Source organism: Miscanthus floridulus, chromosome 11 (assembly GCF_019320115.1).
Source record: "Miscanthus floridulus cultivar M001 chromosome 11, ASM1932011v1, whole genome shotgun sequence".
In the NCBI taxonomy this organism is placed as follows: Eukaryota; Viridiplantae; Streptophyta; class Magnoliopsida; order Poales; family Poaceae; genus Miscanthus; species Miscanthus floridulus.
In genome coordinates this window covers 87,098,769-87,110,849 of record NC_089590.1, presented here as the reverse complement: position 1 = coordinate 87,110,849, position 12,081 = coordinate 87,098,769, and the positions used below count along the sequence as shown (strand labels likewise).

At 43.6% G+C, this 12,081-nt stretch overlaps 1 long non-coding RNA gene across 3 annotated transcripts; it reads left to right on the top strand.

Moving 5' to 3' along the window:
* Positions 1-1,188: 1,188 nt before the first annotated feature.
* On the top strand, positions 1,189-5,380 carry LOC136491477 (uncharacterized). Of its 3 annotated transcripts, XR_010768046.1 has the most exons (5): positions 1,189-1,807; positions 3,117-3,362; positions 3,465-3,576; positions 3,655-3,731; positions 4,608-5,380. It is a non-coding gene; the product is annotated as an uncharacterized lncRNA (long non-coding RNA). The 3 variants fall into 3 exon arrangements; XR_010768045.1 differs by having other exon boundaries at positions 1,194-1,807; positions 3,655-5,380; XR_010768044.1 differs by having other exon boundaries at positions 1,200-1,807; positions 3,465-5,380.
* The last annotated feature ends 6,701 nt before the right edge of the window (positions 5,381-12,081 follow it).

Here is a 12,081-nt window from a genome sequence, read left to right as displayed (position 1 = left end):
TCTTAGATCACGGCGGTCGCGAAAGATACGCCTCATCATCTCAACATCACTCTCTGTCAGCTCTCCAATCGGGCGATCATCATCAGAATCAAGAGCCCTTGCCATCTCATATGGCTCCGAATCATTAATAATTTCAACACTATTGGAGCCACGGAATCCATCTTCATAGTGCACTTACGCAGCAACAGGGAGCACATATACATTGTTAGGAATATCTCCTGCACCATAAGTAAAGAAATGAGAAAAGAACCATGGCGTCTGCCGGCGGCGAGCCAGCGAGGGCGGCTAGGGCTCCCGCAGCGCCGACGGCAAGGGTGGCTGGGGCTCCTGCGCTGTGGGCGGCTACAGCTCCGGTGAGGACGGCGGCACTGGCGAGCCCGTTCTCGACGCCCTCCTCCCCATCGATGGCAACGACAGTCAGGTACGGCTCTCCGTCGATTATTTCCGGCCATAACCCACCCCTCCCATTGGGTATGGATTGGTGGGATATGAGCTCATTTTATCCCATACCCATACCCAGTTCTTATCACACAGGCCCCATTTGGAACGTGGGGACTCCATAGTATTTCTACGGGATAGTACGATTTCTGTGAAATAGCTGAAAAGTTCATGGGAAGTTCGTATTAATTTTTTTTTAATCTTGGTGAGGTAGAACAGAAGAAGTCAATTATTTTTTGTGCATGTGTGAGATTCCAGATTTGTGGGTGGCGAGAGATGGGATACAATGCTGTATTTCAGGAGCTTTTGTAACACAGAACATCCATCATGTGAAAAATGTAACTGAATTGTCTGCCGGCTCACTCTTGTTCTTGTATATTCAATTGATAGTTCACAAATTCTCCTTTTTCAAAATATTTGACAGATAAAGTGAAAATTAACATAATCGTATGTACAGTATCTGAGCAATTTTCTGAATACATTTGTCACGAGATGTTGATTTTGAAAAACATCGATGAAGCTTACTTGCATCATATTTGCACTGCACAGCCCTACCCATGACAATTGCTAAAAAAAAGCCCTACCCATGACAAAGAAAAGCAACAATTTGTATCGATGAACAGATGTAACAAATTTGCCATGGTAAATTCAACAATTCATCAGTATTGCTATTGGCAGGTGTCCAAGGTTTTCAATGGTAAAAACACCATGTGGGGTAATCTCACTTCGACTGCATACCACCATTTATATCATCAGTCCAGGCACTGATATATATATATACTTCACTACTTATTTATACAAGTGCACTGTAACATATAATATACATGTGTATATAATAATAATAAAAGAAAAAAGGTGAAAAGTAATAAGACAAACATAAAAGACTCCACGGACTCGGCCCCATCCTTATCCGCCTAACAACTCTCCCTTGGCTCTCTCCTGTCCGTAATCCAATCCCCTTCCTCAGATTCTCCGCCTCCTGGCTCTCTCGCTCCCACCTCCCCGCTTCCTCGTCACGCTGGCCCTCTCTGACTGTCACAGTGTGGGAGGATGGAGCGAGCAGTGGCTCTCCCTTCACTCTTCCTTCAGATTGTCTCTCTCGTGCAAGCAGCGCGGCTGGCGTGGAGGGCAGGGGGCAGCGAGTGCGTGCTGCCGTTGGGTGTTGGAATATGGCGTCTCGTGCGGACTCGATCTGAGCCACCTCCTCTGCTTCTCCTAGTCGGCTCCGGCGGCGGCCAGCCGTCCACGACCGAGCCGAGCCAGATCCGGCGAAAGCACGACGAGGGTCCCCGTCGACGAGCAGGCAAGAGTGCGCGGGCACGATGGTACCCACGGGTGGAAACTACTCCCTCGCCACAACACAACAGTGGTACAGTTCTGTGACCTTGTGTTTGCCTTAAATTTATTTATGATTTTGGTTCGGATGTTTGGATTGAGAAATGTGTTCGCTTTGGTCCCAATTTATTACGAACGGTTTACTGATTAGTGAACTAAAATAAATAAGTTGAGGGATTTTGATCAGGGCCATAGCTGAAACAGCCCAATTTCTCATTCAAGTCAATGTCTACATATCACATAATAAGTGCGATTTCTTAGTCAAGTCAATGTCTACATAATAAGAACGCGATTTCTCATTCAATGCGATTTCTCAGTCAAATCAATGTCTACATAATAAGAATGCGATTTCTCATTCAAGTAAATGTCTACAGAATAACGCCTGGTTTAGTTCCACCCCAAATTCCCAAAAAGTGCTACAGTACCTATCACATCGAATGTTTGCAGCCCGTGCATGGAGCATTAAATGTAGACGAAAAAAAACTAATTGCACTGTTTGGTGGGAAATTGTGAGACGAACGTTTTGAGCCTAATTAGTCCATGATTGAACACTAAGTGCCAAATAAAAACGAAAGTGCTACGGTAACCCCAAATTCCAACTTCCTGAAACTAAACACGCGCTAAGAGTTCATGCACTATATTTGCTTTCTGGGTTACTGTACCTATTCTGCTATCTGCATTTATTGCTTTAGGTTACTCACATTGTCTGCATATGGATATAGGTGGCAGTAGGTGATGTTATATACATCGAAGCAAATAGTGGAGCAGTGAAAAAGAGTTGGGTCCAGTTTAGTTCCAGAAAATTTTGCAAAATTTTTCAAGATTCCCCATCACATCGAATCTTTAGACACATGTATGAAGCATTAAATATAGATAAAAAATAAAACTAATTACACAGTTTAGATGAAATTCACGAGACGAATCTTTTAAGCCTAATTAGTCCATGATTGGACACTAATTGTCAAATAACAACGAACAGTGCTACAGTGGCATTTTGCAAAAATTTTCGCCACCTAAACACTACCTTGGTAGATGTGATTCTTTTGCTACTGATCTTGAAGTTAAGAGTGTGTTCCTATCCCCAAAGGTGAAGCTACCGGATAGCAGTTTGTAAGAGAAAATTGAGAGAAAAACATCATGCAGGAGATAATCATTTGTTTATACAATACAAGATCTTGTGCATCTAAAAAGCAGAGGCAAACATTCTTATTCCCATGAGTTGCACATTGCACACATACTGAAGATATCTCCACTAACAAGAGTTATTGTGCACACAGAAAGTTTTGTGGTAGCTACAATTCTTTTTTTTTACATGAGGATCCCTCGATGTTGTGCTATGGCAGCAAGCAAACAAGAAAAGGGCTCGGAGAAGGTTGATAGCAAGGGTGATTAGCAACAGTCAAGGCTGGCCAAGATGTGAGCCTAAAGCCCTATGCAGTTTTCCAAGTATTGTCACCATCCTGAATGGGCTGGATTAAAAAACTCAATCCAGCATGATCTTGCAAGTTCAGACCTTCCAGTGATGTTTGAACATGTATTTTTTTTGTGAACTTATATATGACCATGCTGCCAGTGGAGCTCTCAAGCAGGTTAGTTGTACTGTACTAAAGTTACTGTACTAAAGTTGTTGTTCTGATTCATTGACTAATAATTTTGATAGTTCCTTAATGTGTGTTCCGTGTCTGGAGCAGTTGCTAAAGACAACAAGTGCTTTGGAAAAGAAAAAAAAAGGAAAGCTGATCTGTGAGACTGTTGATATTTTTGCTGACTGTGGAGGTTTATCAGAAGGGCTGCAGTAAGCTGGTATGTATTGTTAACACTAAAGTTGTATACCATGAACATGGTGACTAAAAAAAATTTCCTCATTGTTCAACGTTGTAGGTGTATCTTTTACAAAATGGGCAATTGAATATGAAGAGTCTGCTGGTATTTGTAGATAACTGCAATGTGATTCTAAAGTAAGTGCAAATTGTTTCACCAGGTTATGTTAAGGTTTTGAACCACGCGGATTATAATGAAACTTAAATATGATACTCGAACAGATGATGAAACATTAATCCCCCTTATAGTTAACAGCCCAGAAGCAATGCATTAAGTCTAGCTAATTTTCAATAGTGATAATGAACTGGTATATGCATAGAATCCTTTTTTTCTTAGTTCATCCATAGTGATTTCCCATACAATAAAAATCATAGTTTATTAGGGTTTACCTGTCTGCAGTAATTTCCACTTTTGATTCCTGAGTATCTATCTACAGTTAATAAAAATAACATCCATAATGATTTCACATACAATAAAAATCATGGTTTTGGATTTACCTGTCTTGAGTAATTTCCACTTTTGATTCCTGAGTATCTATCTGCAGTTAATAAAAATAACATCCATAATGATTTCACATACAATAAAAATTATGGTTTTGGATTTACCTATCTTCAGTAATTTCCACTTTTGATTCCTGTATTTATCAGAAGTTAATAAAAATAACTAAGCTTTAGGTGAGAAACAGGAAGAAATAAATCAGAAACATGCTCACTTGACAAAATGCTCAGTTCACTAACATAAGGCCCACCATGTCGATTGGTGCTGCTGTTCAGGCCTTCCTCGTCCTTCTGTCTGCTGCTTTTAGACCTTTTAGGGTAAAGATAATTCAGGGCGATGAGGCTCTCTGTCTCTGTATGTTCTCAAGGCCTCATCGATGTGGTACAAAAGAAATTTTTTGAAGTACTAACTGATGAACAATTTTTTCCCTTTCCCAGACCCCACTCATGTGGGAGCCTCTGGCACTGGGTCTGCCCCTTTACTAACTGATGAACAATGCCAACATGCCTATGCAGATGCTGCACGGCAATGGGGTCATGACAAATTGACTTGGCACAACAATGCAACACACGGCAACAGAAACAGCCATACCTGGATCCTGACGATCTTGTGCGTCAGGGTGAGATTGCGTGACAGTCGAGGAGCACGGAAGGGAAGACTCGACGCCGGACGTGGTTCGTCGTGGAGCATGGAAACGAAGCCTCCACACCGCGGGGCGTGTCCTGGGCGATGTCGCGACGGGCTGGGAGCGGGACGGTACTGGTCGTGGTTGTGGACGGCGATCGCAAAAGGCTTCACGCCCACGGTGATGATGACAGGCGGCGTGGACCGGCAATGTTGCACGGGGTCATGGATAGGCCGCCACGACTCCTCGACACGACGATGATTACGTGGCTGTTTCCTGGCGCTGAGGGAAGGATGGTGGTCGTGGACGGTGGTAACACGCCTCGACGACCTTCTGCTGCCACACCGCCTCCCACCCTGTCCATCACAGCCCCCAGGAGGCCTCCGTTGAATGACTCTGTGTCTGTGTGGTGCGACGGTCGCCTCCGTGCAGCGAGGAGAATGGCGCCGGCTGTTTTTCCGACGACGTTTGTGATTGCGTTTGTGATTCATCTGTTGCGTAAACAAAGGAATAAGGCTGTGAGCTTCCCTTGTTGGCCTCGGCTTTCCTTGCATGCAACGCAATACTGTCCATTAAATCCCTGTGATTGAGGGCCTGTGGCTGATCCAATTGATTGTTGTTTTTTGCCGGATGGCATTTTATCAAGAAGTTTTCTATTGGGACCGTGAAAAGTGGTATCCGAAGGGAAAGGAAATATCGGGGGAGCGATCGTGAGGCGGGGATCGCAGGGTCGGGGCAGAGCGATGCTCCCAAAACAAATATCGCACCAAAAAGTTTATCTTAGTTTTATTCTTTTTAGTTGTAGGATAAGATTTCCTTCCTTTTAATCATGTCGCAAGGGACACGGTAAGAGCGACGGACGCTGGTTCGCATGAGGCAGAACCATGGTCCTACATTAGAATGTCGCACCAAAACGATGTCCACTCTTTAGTCTTTTTAGTTGTGAGAGATGTTTCTGCCTGACCATTAGTTTGGGGATGGTATGGCGTTGCGATGTTATGACGAACTCCATGTTCCGTTAGGTACTTTCGAAAGACTTTATCTATGAAATGGGATCCTCCATCGCTTATGACCATCCGGGGCGTACCAAAGCGAGGAAATATGACTTCATGGAACATTCTCTTGGCATGTTTTGAATCGGCAGTTTGACATGGCAGTGCTTCTACCCATTTAGATACATAGTCTACGGCCACCATAATTTATTCACAGTTCCCGGACTTAGGGAAAGGCCCCATGAAATCAATCCCCCACACATCAAATAGTTCTACTTGGAGATTATTCATGAGAGGCATCGCAGCTCATGAGTTAATGTTCCCTTGTTTTTGACATCAGTGGCATCTCCTGACAAACTCCATTGTATCTTCATACATCGTTGGCCAAAAAACCACTTTGCCAAATCTTGGCATGTGTCCGGAATGTTCCATAGTGTCCTCCATATGGTGAGGCATGACATCTCTCCATAATCTTAGTAGCCTCAACCATAGGGACACCTTCTCAACAATTCATCACTGCAAACTCGGTATAGGTATGGCTCATCCCAAAGGTGAAAACGACTCTCATGGATCAACTTTTCTTTGTTCTCACTAGGCGGGACATAGCCTGTCACTATAACATTCATGATGTTTGCATACCATGGATCAGAGTATGTTATCTTGAGCAGGGTCTCATCCCTTAGGTAATCATTGATGGGTAACTCATGTGTTTACTTGTATTGAAGCTTAGACAAATGGTCAGCTACCGAGTTCTCTACTCCTTTCTTATCTCTAATTTCTATGTCAAACTCTTGGAGTAGAAGAATCCATCGAATTAGCTGAGGCTTAGCATCTTTCTTAGTGAGGAGGTATTTGAGAGCAGCATGATCTGTATAAATAATTACCTCTGCCCTCACTAAGTAAGATCTAAACTTGTCTATAGCAAAGACAACAGCCAACAACTCTTTTTCAGTGGTAGCATAGTTGAGCTGAGGTCCAGCCAAGGTTTTGCTAGCGTATGTGTGGACTTTCTGTACACACATATGATAAATCTGATTTTATTTTTGAAACCAGGTGTGACTAAGATATTTTAACCTAAGCACTATGCTTAATTTAAAAGCATTTGAAAGTTTGATCAGTATCCCTAAATCAAGCTCCATGCTTAATTTAAAAGATGTATGAACATACTCCAAACCTTAAGCATATTATAGCAAATAAAGGTGGCATGAAAGTATTATAAAGATTTATTAAATTGGAGATGAAAGAGCATGGTTGTTTATTTAGCAAATTGAGTATGGCTTAAAGGTAGAGACAACCGAGATGAATTAGTAACATGGTATAGGATTTTTTAGAGAAGTCCATCCCCCATTGTAACAGAACCGACCAATTATACGAAATTAAGTAAGAAAATTATCCGCCAGAGTAGACGATTTAGCAAACTTAAGCCCGTATAACCCGGTAGTCCGTGAAATCACGAAGGATTTCAAACCAACTTCCATTCCAGCCAAGATCGTAATAAGTTTAGCGGTCACCATCACAAATTACATAAAAGTTCGCAATCTCAGATACATCAGAGTTTCAACATAGTTATTACAAAACCAGTTCGAATAAAAGTAGCGGAAGTCATTTGTTCAAACCACACACACACTCACGCGGAGTTTAAATATAGTGCTAGCGAATGATCATCTCCAACAAAAGCATCAGATGAGACGTAAGAAATGACCATGCCCATGGCCCTAAGCATCACCCATCGCAGGATAAAGGCAGTTGATACAGTAGCCGTAATACATCTGCCCATCTGCAACAAGTGAGAGTAAAACCCTGAGTACGAGAAGGTACTCAGCTAGACTTATCCGATATAACCGAAAATAAATGACACCAAGGATTATGAAGGGCTTTATAGTAGGGTAGCTGACTCATTTGCAAAAAGAAGCATTTTTAGCATTTCAAGAATCTTTCTAAAAGCATTATTGCCAAGTTAATTATTATTAACCTGTCAACTAGATTTGCACCTATACTAGAGTAAACATGTGATTAAGCAGATAATGATAACCAATGATCATTAAACAACTTCCATACTGTCATATTCATTATAACTGTCCAAGTGTTCCATAAACATTTACTACGATGAAGTAACTCAAGTCAAGTGCTCACTGTCCAGGAGCGATGGCGATTCGAATCGATTCCTAACCAGCTGGTGATTTATGTAACACCCCGGTGTTATGCCTACATTTAGGCACTGCAAATCACGCATATCATGCATCATCAAGCATCCAAATCATACATGCTTAATCATGTGAATAACAAGTGAAACACTGCTTTGAAACATCTGAAACATGTTGTGAAACCTGAATGTTGCATGCCTTTGTTAGAATTGTTTTGCCCTGATTTTGTTTGCTAGGTTAGTAGAACTTGTTTGGTTATGATTGTAAATCATCTAGAATTGTTTATCACAATTTTTGGAGCAAGGTTTGTATTTGAATTATTGTCAAATTTTGCTTTAAAAATAATTCTCCAAAAATTAGGGTTCAAGTCAAAATTGACTTTAATTTTATAATTCAAAATCTATAATGAATTGGACGTTGGTCTTAAAATCAAAGTTGTAGAGGATAAAATTTTGAGCTACTTTTATTTTTGGCCCAAAGTTTGAAACTGCTTTGATTTAGTTCAAAAATTCGTTTGAATGAAAAAGGAATTCAAATTAATTTGAAAAATCTTGTTTTTACCTTCGTGGGCCTTGCGCCTCGTTTTCGGCCCAGCCGCATCGGCGGCCCGGCCTGCCTTCGCGCCGCGCCTTGCTCCCGCAGCCGCTTCGCCGGCCCAGGCCCACGCCGCGCCTCTCGCTCGCCTGCACTCGCGCGCCCGTCGCTGCGCCACGCCGCGACCGCGGCAGAGAAATTTCGCCGCGTGGCGACCACGCGCCGGCGTCGCCGCCGCGCGGCAGCCGCGGCCTGACACCGCGCCCACGCGCCCGCCTTCACCTGTTGGTGCCCGCGCGCTCGCTCACTCCCGCCCGCGTTTCCTCTCCTCCCCTCCAGAGCCGAGAGCTCGAGCTCTGCCGCTCGCCGCGCCCGCAGCTCCACCGGCGTCGAGCTCCCGCACCACCGCGTCATTCCCTGATTGCTCGCGCCCACAACTCTGCCTCGCCTTCCTTCGACTCACGCTCGCGCTTGCGCCGCCTTCCGAGCCCAGGGTGATCTTCCCCGCGCCTCGCCACCGACGGCCATGGCGCTGCCGTGCTCGGCCGCCGTGGGACTCCCCCTTCCTCCCCTTCTCCACCCTGCTTAGCTGCCTGCTCGCATTCGCCAATGCCTCGTGAACCTCCTGCGCTCGCTTGCTTGCGCTGCCGTGGCCGGAGATGGCCGCCGGCCGCTGGCCGAGCCGCGCCAGCGCGCGCCCCGGAGAGGCACCCTGCCTCCGCCAGCCAGGCCTGCCAGGCCGAAAGCAGCCGTGGGCCGAGGCCTTGCCAGGCCGCCGCGCTCCCCTTTCGCTCGGTCCGCGCGGGCCAGTTGCGGCCATGGGCCAGCTGTTCCCCACGGGCCGGCCCAGTATTTCTTAAATGAATTGATTTCCATTTATTCTTTGTTAATTGAAATCTGAAATGGTTTGAAAAATGTTTGGGTGATCAAACTTGCTCCAAATTTGTTGAAACAAAATTTGCTAGGTTCCTTATCACCAGATCTACTTGGGAAAATTATTGCATGTCATTTTTGGGATACTTTTCTGTAGGATTTTATTTAATCATGGATATTGCTGATAACTTGAAAAATATGTAGAAAAATCTATAGGCTTCAGAAAAATATGACTCCAAGTTTGTTAATCTTCTTGTGTCATGTACTTCTTAGGAAAAATATGTTTCATGCATGTGCTGTGGGAAAATTTTGAGGTGTAGTTCAAGTACCTTTAATGGCTGATTTTTGTTATTTTTTTTAGAGAGCAAACTTTGTATAAAACATGCATGTGATAATTTTTGTACAGTCATTATATGCTATGAAGAACCTCGGAAAAATATTAATTCTATTGTTTGACACTTTTCACAGTTCAAAGTATTTTTATGTACAAAATCATGCCATAGTTTGTGATTTTTGTGTAGGCTAATCCACTCATTCAAATATCATGAAAATCTGATGGTAGTCTAATTAGAGTAGTACCATGCTACTGTAATTTTCTCAGATTTTATAAGCACCAGAAATATAGATTGCTGTTGTAGCCCTAATTTAAAAGGAAATAGAATAATCATCTTTAATACAAGATTAGTTAATAATAATATCTTTGGTGTATCTTTGAGGCATTTCATAAGATATGTTGATTTAACATATTAGTAGTAGAAGAGAATGCAGTAGATGACATGTGCTTGTAGTATAGTTTCTTGGATGATGTTGACTACCTTGCATTTAAACATATCCCTTGCATTCATCTCCTTCGATGCACCGTTTGCATAATCACTTACGCGCATGCATCATACAGGATCGCAAACCGAGAACCCAGTCGTCATACCCGAGGAGCCCGAGGAGCAGCTCGAGGTGCAGCAGCAGGAAGTGTCAGAAGCCGACGAGGAGGACGTTGAGGAACTTTCGGAGTGCCCCGATCACCGCCCGAGCTCCTTCGAGAGAGGCAAGCCCCGGAGCATTTTTCCCCCGGTTTGCAATTATTTAATTAACTGCTTTACTTTAATTGATGCATTACGTTCAGGAGTTGTTTGCAACCGTTGCTGCATTATACCTTGTCTACCTTTGTTATACTATATCCTTGCTACCCTGGTATCCGCAGTCGAGTCAATGCTTAGCTGGCTTAGACCGGTAGAAGTCAGGTGATTTTCTGTCACCTGCGAGCTATAGGTGGTTACCTGGATCTGCTTAGATAACTATGAAGTCATGGTATAACTAAGTGTTAAATGAAGTTGAGACCGGACGGAGACTTGCAGAGTTTTGGACTGTAGTGTTTCCGTCTGTGTCGATTAAGGACCGACCGTTGTTGGGCCTCGAGTCATGTTGAACGCATGCCTTACATTTAGCTGGTCGGATAAAGTACCTTTCGACCACGAAGCTGGGAGATTTTTTGGGCCGAGTAGATTGCCCGCAACGCACTGTGCCGGAGCAGGTGTGGTAGGACACGGGGGCGGGATGATAAGACCAAAGTGTAGTCGGTCGGCCCCCGGGTACATGTGGTTCCTAGCAAACTCGAGATTCCTGAAAAGTTGACTCGATGATCAATATCTCACTTTAGCGGGTGAGTGAGGTTTGTGTAAGGAATAAATCACCAGCTGGTTAGGAATCGATTCGAATCGCCATCGCTCCTGGATAGTGAGCACTTGACTTGAGTTACTTCATCGTAGTAAATGTTATAGAACACTTGGACAGTTATAATGAATATGACAGTATGGAAGTTGTTTAATGATCATTGGTTATCATTATCTGCTTAATCACATGTTTACTCTAGTATATGTGCAAATCTAGTTGACAGGTTAATAATAATTAACTTGGCAATAATGCTTTTAGAAAGGTTCTTGAAAGGCTAAAAATGCTTCTTTTTGCAAATGAGTCAGCTACCCTACTATAAAGTCCTTCATAATCCTTGGTGTCATTTATTTTCGGTTATGTCGGGTAAGTCTAGCTGAGTACCTTCTCGTACTCAGGGTTTTATTCTCACTTGTTGTAGATGGGCAGATGTATTACGGCTACTGTATCAACTGCCTGTATCCTGCGATGGGTGATGCTTAGGACCATGGGCATGGTCATTCCTTACGTCTTATCTGATGCTTTTGTTGGAGATGATTATTCGCTGGCACTATATTTAAACTCCGCGTGAGTGTGTGTGGTTTGAACAAATGACTTTCGCTACTTTATTCGAACTGGTTTTGTAATAACTATGTTGAAACTCTGATGTATCCGTGATGCAAACTATTATGTAATATGTGATGGTGACCGCTAAACTTATTACGATCTTGGCTGGAATGGAAGTTGGTTTGAAATCCTTCGTGATTTCACGGACTACCGGGTTATATGGGTTTAAGTTTGCTGAATCGTCTGCTCCGGCAGATGATTTTCTTACTTAATTTCGTATAATTGGTCGGTTCTGTTACAATTTATTCCTTACACAAACCTCACTCACCCGTAAAAGTGAGATATTGATCACCGAGTCAACTTTCCAGGAATCTCGAGTTTGCCAGGAACCACATGTACCCGGGGGCCGACCGACTGTACTTTGGTCTTATCATCCCGCCCCCGTGTCCTACCACACCTGCTCCGGCACAGTGTGTTGCGGGCAATCTACTCGGCCCGAAAAATCTCCCAGCTTCGCGGTCGGAAGGTACTTTATCCGGCCAGCTAAATGTAAGGCATACGTTCAACATGACTCGAGGTCCAACAACGGTCGGTCCTTAATCGACACAGA